A 12,782-nucleotide genomic window follows, 5' to 3' on the forward strand; every position below is an offset into this window, starting at 1 on the left:
AGATACTAGTTCATGAAATCGCAGAACCCAGAGTCTGAGCTTTGTAAAATGGCCATTTTCTTGGAACTGGCCCCCAAATGGGAAAGTCCATCTTCAAATGATAGTACTTTCAAAAATCCACGGTTCATAAATAAAACATCACATCCTAATTGTTTTTATCCTTAGTAATTTCATCTCTATGGGACTGCCAGTTGTGATGGTCAGGCTCATTATTTTTTCCTTTCCTAGATTAGCACACACAAATACAAAATGCATAGAAAGTCTATAGGGATTCTCATCCAAATATAAATCTTTATTGCAAAATTAGGTCATTACTCCTGAAGCGCTCTCCAACCTCCTCAGATTTATATGATTTCTCTTCTGTATGAATCCTTTTTTTTTTGAGACGTAGGAAAACCATGACAGAAGCTCTTTCCACACCCCAAACATTTATGACTTTTCCCTGTGTGACTTCTTTTACACAAATAAAGATCACTACGATTAGTAAAACTCTTCCCACACTTAATGCACTTATATGGGTTCTCCTGTGTGGATCCAGTTATGGGAATTAAGTTGACTGCTATATGCAAAGGACTTTCCATACTCTTGGCATTTAAATGGGTTCTCCTTTGTGTGTATCCTTTTATGGGCATTAAGGTTACTCCTTTGGCTGAAACTCTTGCCACACTCCATACATTTATAAGGCTTCTCCCCTGTATGGATCCTTTTATGGTTAATAAGGGAACTATTGAACGCAAAACTCTTTCCGCATTCGCTGCATTTATAGGGCTTCTCCCCTGTGTGGATCCAGCTATGGGCAATAAGTTGACGTCTAGCAGGAAAACCCTTTCCACACTCCCCACATTTATATGGATTCTCGCCTGTGTGGATCCTGTTATGGTAAGTAAGTTGACTTCTACTAGTAAAGCCCTTCCCACACTCCACACATTTATATGGCTTCTCCCCTGTGTGGATCCAGCTATGGGAAATCAGTTGATATTTACTAGTAAAGCCGTCTCCACACTCCACACATTTATATGGTTTCTCCCCTGTGTGGATCCAGCTATGGGAAATAAATTGATTTTTAGTAGTAAAGCCCTTTCCACACTCCATACATTTATATGGTTTCTCCCCTGTGTGGATCCAGCTATGGGAAATAAGTTGACATTTACTAGTAAAGCCCTTTCCACACTCCACACATTTATATGGCTTCTCCCCCGTGTGGATCCAGCTATGGGAAGTAAGACCACTCTTTTGACTAAAGCCTTTTCCACATTCCATGCATTTGTACGGCTTCTCTCCTGTGTGGATCCTTTGATGTCTCTTAAGTGATGCATTTTCACAAAAGCCCTTTCCACATTCCACACATTTATATGGCTTCTCCCCTGTGTGGATCCTGTTGTGGGCAATGAGCTTCTTTCTAGCAATAAAGCCCTTTCCACATTCCAAGCATTTATACGGCTTCTCCCCTGTGTGGATCTTGTTGTGGTAAATAAGTTGACTTCTGTTAGTAAAGCCCTTTCCACATTCCGTGCATTTATACGGCTTCTCCCCTGTGTGGATCCTGTTATGGTAACTAAGTTGACTTCTACTAATAAAGCCCTTTCCACATTCCACACATTTAAATGGCTTTTCTCCTGTGTGCATCTTGTTATGGTAAGTAAGTTGACTACTATTAGTAAAATCCTTTCCACACTCTCTGCATTTGTATGGCTTCTCTCCTGTGTGGATCCTGTTGTGATAAATAAGTTGACTTCTATTAGTAAATCCCTTTCCGCATTCTCCGCATTTATATGACTTCTCTCTTGTGTGGATCCTTTTATGTTTTAGAAGGATGCAATTTTCAGAGAAGCTCTTTCCACACACCATGCATTTGTATGGCTTCTCTCCTGTGTGGATCCTTTTATGTGCCATAAGTAATACATTTTCACAGAAGCCCTTTCCACATTCCATACATTGGTATGGCTTCTCCTCTGTGTGGATCCTGTTGTGGTAAATGAATTGACTTCTATTAGTAAAGCCCTTTCCACACTCGGTGCATTTATATAGCTTCTCTGTGTGAATCCTTTTATGTTTTCGAAGGGAGGAGTTTTCAGAGAAGCCCTTTCCACATTCGGTGCATTTGTATGGTTTGTCTCCTGTGTGGATCCTTTCGTGGGAAATAAGACTACTGGTCCGAGTAAAGTTTTTTCCACACACTCTGCATGTATATGGGTTCTCCCCTGTATGGATCCTTTTATGGCTAGTGAGTGAACTCATTAGATAGAAGCCTTTTCCACACTCCATGCATTTAAATGGCGTCTCTCCTGTATGGATCATTTTATGGAAAATAAGAGACTCATTTTGTCTGAAACACTTTCCACATTCAGCACATTTATATGGGTTGTCCGCTGCATGGATCACTTCATGTTTCCTAAGGTATGAATTTTTACGGAATCCCTTTCCACAGTCCATGCATTTATATGGCGTCTCTCCTGTGTGGACCATTTTATGTAAAGTAAGGGAATCATTTTGACTGAAACACTTCCCACATTCGACACATTTATATGGTTTCTCTGCTACATGGATCCTTTTATGTCTCCTAAGGTATGATTTTTTACGGAATCCCTTTCCACACTCCATGCAGCTAAATGGCTTCTCTCCTGTGTGTATCTTTTTATGGGATAGAAGGGAGTCACTATCACAAGAGAAAGTTAAAGTAGAATTGTAATTTTTTCCATTCTCTCCTCTTATAGCATCTTCTCCTTTGTGTTGGTTTGAATAATGTTCTCGAGGATCTAATTTGAAGATTTTTACATTTTTCTCAATATTTTTTCCCTTTAGTTTTCCCTTCTGGGCAACAAAGTCTTGCATCAGACCATCAATGGAAGATGAGCTTTCCTGATTCCAATTATTTGACAGGGTTCTCTCACAGCTTTCTAGTTCTATTTGAATCACAGGCTTCTCCATTCTATCTCCAGCACTGATCACTTGTAATGGTTCCCCAGAATCTTTATTCTCCTGTCCATTATTACCTTCAAAGGAAAAGAGAAATGAAAATGCTTAGAGTAGAGTAGAGTAGAGTAGAGTAGAGTAGAGCTGGCAGGGACCATGGAGGTCTTCTAATCCAACCCCCTGTTCAAGCAGGAGAACCTATACCATTTCAGACAAGTGACTGTCTAGTCCAGTGTTTCTCAACCTTGACAATTTTAAGGCATGTGGACTTCAACTCTCAGAATTCCACAGCCAGCATTCCAGTGATGGAATGCCTATGATTGCTAGAAAGGTTAGGGGGAAAAAAAATCAGACAATAGGAAGTCCTATGAATTTCCTTCTGGAATTTTCTAAATGAATTTTCTAAATGACCTCCAAGGTCCCTTCCAACATTATCATCATCATCATCATCATCATCATCATCATCATCATCATCATAGGTGTATATTACAGGCCACCCAAGCAAGCAGAGAAAATAGATGAGCCTTTTACTGATCAGTTAGCTAAGGTGTGCAGCAAACATGCCACAGGAGTAATGGAGGACTTTATCCTGAAATTAACTGGGAGGCAAACTTTGTAGACTTCCCCAACCTTTCCGGGTTTGTGGCCCAGAAGGGGGGAAAGAGGGGATGGTTTTGTGGGAGGGGCAGGTTCATGTTGGCATGCATGCATTCGCAGGAGCGTGCAGGAGCAGCTGTTGCTCATATGAGTGGGGCTGAGAGCACCTGCGATACTTGTGCGAGTAAGGCCCCGAGCACCCGTGATGATCGCGCAAGTGAGGCCCCGAGAGTCCATGATGCTTGCATAAGGCCCTGAGTGCCATGATGCCCATCACTCTTTCAGGGAGAGCGACCATATCATATTGGAAATTTTTCATAATGCAGACACAAGTAATTGAGCAAAGTCAAACTACTGTTTTAAACATTAAGAGAGCTAATTTCAACAAACTTAAGTGTTTAGGAAGTATTCCATGAATGGAAATCCCTAAAGAGGAAAACAACTCAAGAGTTTGGGAAACTCTGAAAAATGAGATTATAAAAGCCCAATATAACACAATACCACAGAGAAAGAAAAACAAGATTCCCCAAGCAAAAACATGGTTGACAAAGAAGTCCCAGACAAACTAAAAGAAAAAAACTACAATTATAAAAAATGGAAAGAGGGACAGGCAATACCACCACCAGACAGATTCACAACTGGCTGAACAACCACACTCAGGAAGCAGTCCTCAAAGGAACATCTACATGGAGGGAAGCATACAGTGGGGTACCCAAGTTTCTGTCTTGGGCTCAGTACTCTACAAGATCTTCATGAATAATCTAGGTAAGGGGATAGAAGAGAAACTCATCAAATTTGTAGATGGTATCAAGCTGGGGGGAATAGCTAACACTTCAGAAGGTAGGTTCAAGATCTAGAAGGATCTTGACAGAATTGAACATTGGGCTCTATCCCACAAAATGCAATTCAGTGAGGACAAAAATAAGGTTTCACACTTAGGCAAGAAAAATCAAATGCACAAGTATAGAACAGGTGGTACCTGGCTCAACAGCAGTAACTGTGAGAGGGATGTAGGAGTCCTACCCAACAACCACTTCAGTAGGAGCTAGCAGTGTGTTGCAGCTGCCAAAAAAGCTAATGCAGTCCTAGGTTGCATCAACAGAGGGCTAGTTTCAAGATCACATGAAGGGATATTACCACTTTATACTGCACTGGTGAGACCACACTTGGAATACCGAGTCCAATTTTGGTCACCACAATACAAAAAGGAGAACAGATGTCTCCAACCTCCAGTCCATGGACCAGCAGCAGTCCATCGCATGCCAGCAATCGGGCCATACCAACAAGGGAAGCCCCAGCCAGGCGATGCAGGCAGCATGCAAAACCACACCCAACACTGGAAGTTTTTAAGAAGAGACTGGACAGCCATTTGTCTGAAATGGTATAGGGTTTCCTGCCTGAGCAGGGGGTTGGTCTAGATGACCTCCAAGGTCCCTTCCAACTTTATTATTATTATTATCATCATCATTGAAATTATAACTGCTATTAAGAAGATTCCAAGTTGCTTTATATTACTCCCCCCCTTTTTTACTTCCATTTCTCTTTCTTCGTATGTTTTTCTTATTCATTTACTACTTGATCTTCTTTATTTTCTCTTCCAAACTAGTGCTGGTTTTACGCTGATAAAATTTCTTTTCATAAAATTGTAACAAAGAAAAAGAAATGGCTATAGGCCTCTAACTATACAAATTACCCCCAACTCTTTGACTGGGGATTAGCAAATCCTTACCCAGAGAGGCCACATTCCTGTGATTTTCCCGCATGACTTCCCAATGCAGCGCTTTTTGGTCAGGGTCCAGCTGAGACCACTCCTCCTCGGAGAAATACACAGTCACCTCCTTGAAGGACACAAGGCCCTCCTAAACAAGGAAAAACAGAAAAAGGCCAAGGAGGATTTGTTCCATTGTCCACAAATTCCCAAAGCAAAGATATTCACTGAATTAAATGGCTGAGCTCCATAGGACTCTGAAGTTTTACTGGGAAAATGGACAGAGCCAAAAGTATTTTGACTGAAGAAATATTCTGGGCAGGTTTTATCGACTCCATTGATTCTGCAGGACCTTCACTGCCTCCCAGTGAAAGTAACCTGTTTCATTCTGGATCCATTTATTCAATCCATCCGTCTATCCATCCACCCACCCACCCACCATCAGAGATTCTCAGCATTTGGGGAGAATCAACTTGCAGATGGGCCTTGGAATCCCCACCTCACAATGAGCCCAATCCTTCCTGTGTTTGCAGATGGAAATGTGGAGAAGGATTTGATCTATCATTCCAGCGAATGGCTTTTGGTGTCCCCTAAAAGATCAGTCTGGTCCACGCTCAACACGTGCATGAATGTGCTGCCGTCAGGGATTGAAGTGAATCTGTATGTTGCTCAGGAATGCAATAATAAACCAGCAAACAAGAGGAGAAATGGAAGGGTCGAGAGTGTTCTGTACATCAGCTTGACTTCCTGAAGGAAGAATGCAAATCTCATAAATTAATTTCCCCTTCTTACTTGATTTGGAGGTTCAACCATTCTTTCAGCTCCACCGCAAAGATCGGGAAACTCCATCCTTTGTTCCTCTGTAAGGGACACAGAATTTAAAAAATGCATAATTAAATGAATATGGAATAATGGAATACGTACAGGAAATGAGATAGCTGGGACCTCTCTGGGGAATGAAAGACTACCTCCAAAAGTCTGGCGACCTGGATTTTTCTGAAGGCGCCTTCTGAAAAACACATCCTTCTGAGGGGGATTTGATGGAGTTCTCTCTCCCTCAGGATCCTTGATCCCCACAGTGACGGACTTGAAATAGGCGAAAGGAGAAAAGAAGAATTAATTAATGGACATCACACAACATGAATTAAGATTCTTATTCTCTGAATACAACTTCAAAGCCCTCCCAGTGGGTCATTGGGTTAAAAAAAATATCTGTCCCAAATCTTTCTTTTAGAAGAAATAACAGAAGAATATCCTACATGAATTAGTGAAACATCTTCACATGTTATGAAAGGATCTTGGTAGAGAGGGGGGAAGAAATCAAACATATTCTTTATTCCCTTCAAATTCCTAGGCTCCCAATTCAAAGGTCTCCCACCTGCAAGTTGATCTGCTCCTTCTGCTCCTCCTCCTGGCTCAGGAGGAAGCCTTCAGCCAGGGCCACCACCTGGGAGCTGGTCTCTGCTCCACACTCCCTCACCCAGCTCTCCATCTCTGGGGGCAGGATAGCCAGGAGCTGCTCCAGAACAACCAGGTCCAGCATCTGGGCTTTGGTGTGCTTTTCTGGTCTCAGCCATCGCCTACAAAAGTCATGGAGTCGGCTGCAAAGTCTTCGGGGGCCCTCAGCCTCCTGGTATTGGATGCTCCTGAACTTCCAGGGCTGAACTTCTGAACAGACGATGGTTTCCTCCTCCAGGATCTTCTGCCCAGGTCTTGCCCCGATCTCCCCACAGTTCCCAGGCTGAATAGCTGAAGGGCCTTTTCCAGTTCCCTCATTTGCTAAAGGTTGTGTCTCCATTCTATCTCTGTTCTGTAACGCAAGTCCAAATGGGTCCAAGGAGTCTTGTGGATCTCCAAATGCCATTCAACACTCTTTAGCAGAGATATAATTTTGAAGATGTACGAATAGCTCCCAATTTTTGTTTCTGTGATGGAAAAAAATCCCAAGAATTAGAAAAGTGTGGACTTAACCATTGAAACACACTCTTCCCAATGGTGGGAAGTGTTTTTCTGAACTGGTATAGGATTGAAGGGCGTTGAGCAGATAGGATTCTGTGTGTGTGTGACATCAATGAAATGCAGTGAAATAACCCTGGCTTAGGATGATTCATTTCCTTTTTCAGGATTGGCTTTAGGAGAGCCAAGTCACATTTTCACATGCAGGCAGGCAACCCTGTGCCCAAACAGGTCAGCCAACCACGTTCACATCAAACAGGGTTTGGAAGGAGATGAATGAAGATGCTGTCCTGCTTCACTACTCCTCTTCCTAAGATAGGAGGGTGAACTCTGGAGGATTTAACCCTAGTTTAGTTTTTAGTTTCCAGAGGGTGTACAAATTTTTTTCAGTTTACGTATCTAAAACAGAAAATCTAACAAACATCGAGAAACACAGGGTAACTAATTTAGCTCCTAATCATCCTTCCCCAAATGAAAAATCAAAGAAAGAGAATCTTATGAAGCGACCAATGTCACGGAAGAAAGAGGAGAATCTTATTAGGTAAAATGAATTCTCTGCCTCTGGGGGGAAATCAGAACCCTTCTCGATCAACTTTCTACCAAGGATTCAAAATACTGGAGAAATACATTTAAAGCACGTTTTGCATTTCTATTTCCTACTTATTTGTTCTAATCTCTATGGACGCATAGCATGAAGAACAATCCTTTAAAAAATAGATGTCTGAGGTCACAAACAGTAATCAAGACAAGCACTATAGAAATCAATTTCATAGGAAAATAAATCAACATTTGTACAAACAGCAATCAAGATGAGAGCTAGCCACCAGAACCCCATTATTCTCCTGGCCCACCCCCCCGTGTAGGAACTCCAGAATCCCAAATAAACAAACCACTGTTGAAAGAAAAATCTTCATCAGGGTCCAGTCCAAGATGGGAATAAACGAAATGGAGACTGCTTTAGAAAGAAGGTTGTAGTTTATTGAAGAGCAGAGCCAGACAGAAATGAGGCTCTAGGAAAGCTGACCATGTGTACCTGGGAGTGGTACCTTTTTATACCTTCTTGGGCTTTTTTGCTTGGAGTTGTTTCCTGTTCCTATGGCATCAACTTTGACCTGAGCTTTTGAGTGCTTCCTTTTTGGTATTGGTGGATTAATCCTATTATGTCCTAAAGGTCATGTTTCCTGTCCTTAGAGTTTGGGGGGGGGGATGTAGATTTCAGGGGTCTTTGTCTTGTAGGAAGTCAGCCCCCCCCGAAAAAGAAATATTTTTGGGAATATTAAAAAGCAGATTATTATATTTCCCCAAAGGATCTTGAAAGCAGAACAAACCCCCCCCCCCAAGTCTCTCTGCTCCAAACAGAAACCAGGTCTGCAGAAATACAGATGTGATAATCTTGTCAGAAAGCTTGGAGCCAGGAAGCTTGGATTACAAAGACAAAGATCTCTAGAATCAACAATCCCTCATACCAAAAAAATCCAACAGTCATCAACCATAGCCCCAGGGAAGCAGGATTTGACCTTTGAGACATAATAGGATTAATCCACCACCATCAGAATACCAGAAAGGCACACTAAGACTCAGGTCAAAGTTCACGCCACAGGAACAACTCCAAACAAAAGCTCAAGAAGGTATAAAAACCCACCACTCCCTACTACTACTACACGTGGTCAGTTTTTCCAGAGCCATCTTTCTGTCTGGCTCTCCTCTTCAATGAACTGCAACCTTCTTTCTAAAGCAGTCTCCATCTTGTTTATTCTCAGCTTGGACTGGACCCTGAGGAGGATTTTTCTTTCCACAGTCTTTTTAATCTCATCAACTCCAAGCTTCCTGGCCCTAATCTTCCTGAATGAATCACCAAATCTGCATTTTTACAGACCTGGTTTCTGCTTGGGGCAGGGAGAGGGGGTTGGTTTCTGGGGGCTGGTTTTTGTCTTAAGATTTTCCTTTCTCCATTACTGTATTCCTTTGGGGAAATATAACATTCTGCCTTTTTAATATTCCCCCAAATATCTCTTTCTCTGGGGGAGGGGGGGTGCTGTCCTCCCATACCATTATCAGATAGATATAGAATATCCAAATTAATAATGCAACTGTGGATTAACATGATCTTTTGATTCATGCAACTCTTACATGTTCCACTTCTTAGCCTTGACCCAGCAGAACCCCATTATCTTCCTAACCCCATGGGAACTCCAGAAGCCCAAATTAACAATCCACCATCCTATATATAGAGATATCTAGATATATATCTAGAACTAATACCCGAATTAATAATGCAACTATGACTTAACATGATCTTTTGATTCATGCAACTCTTACAAACACGTGTTCCGCTTCTTAGCCTTGACCCAGCTGAACCCCATTATCTTCCTAACCCCATGGGAACTCCAGAAGCACAAATTAACTCACCAGCCTAGATAGATAGATATAGATACATAGATATCTAGATATATATAGAATAGCCGAATTAATAATGCAACTATGAATTAATATGATCTTTTGATTCATGCAACTCTTACAAACAGGTGTTCCGCTTCTTAGCCTTGACCCAGCTGAACCCCATTATCTTCCTAACCCCATGGGAACTCCAGAAGCACAAATTAACTCACCAGCCTAGCTGAACCCCATTATCTTCCTAACCCCCTGTGGGAACTCCAGATTAACAAACCATCATGCGTTGCATAGTGGACTAATATCCGAATTAATAAACCAGGTGCATGATTAACATGGTTAAACTGTACATGGTTTATTCTGAATCGTGCAACTCCTAAGAACACATTTCCTACTTCTTAACCTAATCCAGCCTTGGTCAAAACTTGCCAGTTCCAGAAGTTCAGACTTCCAAGCCTTGCACCCAGAGCCGGCAGGGGGGCTTCGGGCTAGCTTCCCCCCCCCATGCAAAGGCTCCCCCAGGAAATGCGGGAAACGGCCCCTCCCCTCTGGCGACCCCCATTTCTCTCCTTTGCTTCCCCCTTCCTCCCAGCCTGGGAAAGGGCGGGAGGGGAATATGGGACCTGGACTCCCAACCCGGGGGAAGACTTGGCCCGTCTCTGTGCTCACCTCCAGCTCGGGACCCCTTTGCACGGGCAGAACAGCCACTCACGGAACTCAGCAGTCTCGTCGGGATTCGAGTCCCCGCAAGTCTTACTCCCCCCCAAGGCCCCGCCCCCGCCTCGCAGATGGGGAGGGGGAAGGGGAGGAACAGAAAGAGCAACCTCTTGCTGCGAACGCCCCGGCCAACACGCGCCTTATGCTCGCTGAAGAGCCCCGCGCATGCTCAGTTCCCTCCTGAGGCTGAGAGCGCCCCCTGGTGGGCTCTGCGCGAAGTGCCAGGACTCCTCGAAAGGGCGGGAAAGAGAAAGAGCGTCTGAGGGGAAAGGGGGAGGGCAGGGATGATGGGCATGGGAGTAGGAGGAAAAGTTTTCTGCCCGAGAATGGCTTCGTCCTCTCCGGCGGCGGCAGTTTCGCCCTCTTTCTCTCTGGGAACCGTCTGTGGAGATGGAGAAACATCTCTCTGGAGGATTTGAACTCTCTTCCCTGAAGCACAGCCGCCCTGAAGACTCCGCAGAGATTGGAGGAGGCTAATAGAGGTAAGATAACCTTTCTTGTCATTTTTTACTGCGGGCACATTGGCACACATTAAAAATGGAAGTTTGTTGCTTGCTCTCAGAAGTGTACACATACATAACACACATATAGACATGCTATATACATACATATGTATATACCTACACCCTTACGTATAAATATTAATCACTGTCCCATCTTGAACACAGAGCCGAAAGAGGAAGCTTGAGAGTTCACAAGGTTAATACTGTGTGGAACAAAACTGACTGAATCTGGATGTTCTGCTTCGGATACCACAAATACCAGAAGAATATTTGTAGCTCACGGTTGACATGAAGGGTGCTCTCTGAGCTCGCTTGTTTTCTTGCAAGTGTTTCACTATCCGACAAAAAGAAACTATAGCCCAACCTATCGAAAACATAACTATAAGACAGACTAGAAATAAACATTAAAATAAGCAAGAAAATAGTAAGTGAAAACCTATTCGACCTTGACGAATATAAATCACCAGGACCTGACAGATTACATCCCAGAGTTTGGAAGGAGTTGGCAGATGTCATCTCAGAACCATTGTATCATATCTTTCAAAAATCCTGGAGCACCAAAAAAGTACCTGAGGATTGGCAAAGGGCTGATATGGTTCCCATCTTCAAGAAAGGAGAAAAAAAACAGACCCAGGAAACTACAGATCAATCAGTCTAACATCAATACCTGGGAAGATCCTGGAAAAGATAATAAAAAAACAGATCTACGAACATCTAGAAACAAATAAAGTTTTATCTAGTAGCCAGCACAGGTTTTGTTAAAAACAGATCATGCCAAACAAATATTTCATTCTTTGACAAAGTGACTAGTAGACCAGCGAAATGCTGTGGACATAGTATATTTAGATTTTAGTAAGACATTTGACAAAGTAGACCACAACCTAGTTCTTGGTAAGCTAGAAAAATGTGGATAGACAGCATCACCACCAGATGGATTTGTAACTGGCTGATAAACCACACTCAACGAGTAGTCCTTAATGGTACCACATCTACATGGAGGGAAGTAAGCAGTAGGGTACCACAAGTTTCCATCTTAGGCCCAGTACTCTTCAATATTTTCATCAGTGACTTAGATGAGAGAATAGAAGGAGAATTTGTCAAATTTGCACATCACACTAAGCTGGTAGGAATAGCCAACAACCCAGAAGACAAGTTCAGGATCCAAAAAGATCTTGACAAACTTGAACAATGGGCCCTATCCAACAAAGTGACATTTAATGTGGAGAAAAGCAAAGTTTTACATTTAGGCAGGAAAAATCAAAGGTATAAGTACAGATTAGGTGAGACCTGGCTCAAAAACAGTAACTGTGAGAGGGACCTTGGAGTCCTAGTGGACGATCAATTGACTATGAGCCAGCAGTGTGCAGCAGCAGCCAAAAAAGCTAATACAATCCTGGGTTGTATAAAGAGAGGCATAGAATCAAGTTCACGCAAAGTATTAGTACTGCTTTATAAAACTCTAGTAAGACCACACCTGGAATACTACAACCAATTTTAGTCACCATATTACAAAAAAGATGTTGAGACCTTGGAAAAAATTCAGAGAAGAGCAACTAAGATGATCCAAGGCCTGGAGACTAAAACAAGAATGGTTGCAGCACTTGGGTTTGGCTAGTCTAAAGATGACATGATAGTAGTATTGGGTTTGGCTAGTCTAAAGATGACATGATAGTAGTATTCCAGTATTGGGTTTGGCTAGTCTAAAGATGACATGATAGTAGTATTCCAGTATTTGAGGGGCTGCCACAAAGAAGAGGGGGGTCAAACTATTCTCCAAAGCACCAGAGGGCAGGACAAGAAACAATGGTTAGAAACTAATCAAGGAGAGAAGCAACCTAGAATTAAGGAGAAACTTCCTGACATTTTAGAACAATTAACCAGTGGAACAACCTGCTCCAACACTGGACGTTTTTAAGAAGAGACTGGACAGCCATTTGTCCGAAATGCTATAGGGTTTCCTGCCTGAGCAGGGGGTTGGGCTAGATGACCTCCAAGGT

General features: G+C 42.7%; 1 protein-coding gene and 1 pseudogene across 1 annotated transcript in view; one reads left to right on the forward strand and one right to left on the reverse strand.

The window, feature by feature from the left end:
* Window positions 1–12,782, forward strand: part of LOC114922759 — a 360,999-nt gene that overhangs the window by 134,190 nt on the left and 214,027 nt on the right. The gene's annotated exons all lie outside the window — the stretch shown is intronic.
* On the reverse strand, window positions 289–2,501 carry LOC114922149 (annotated as a pseudogene).

Source organism: Protobothrops mucrosquamatus, unplaced genomic scaffold, assembly GCF_001527695.2.
Source record: "Protobothrops mucrosquamatus isolate PMUCROS unplaced genomic scaffold, P.Mucros_1.0 scaffold_142, whole genome shotgun sequence".
NCBI lineage: Eukaryota > Metazoa > Chordata > Lepidosauria > Squamata > Viperidae > Protobothrops > Protobothrops mucrosquamatus.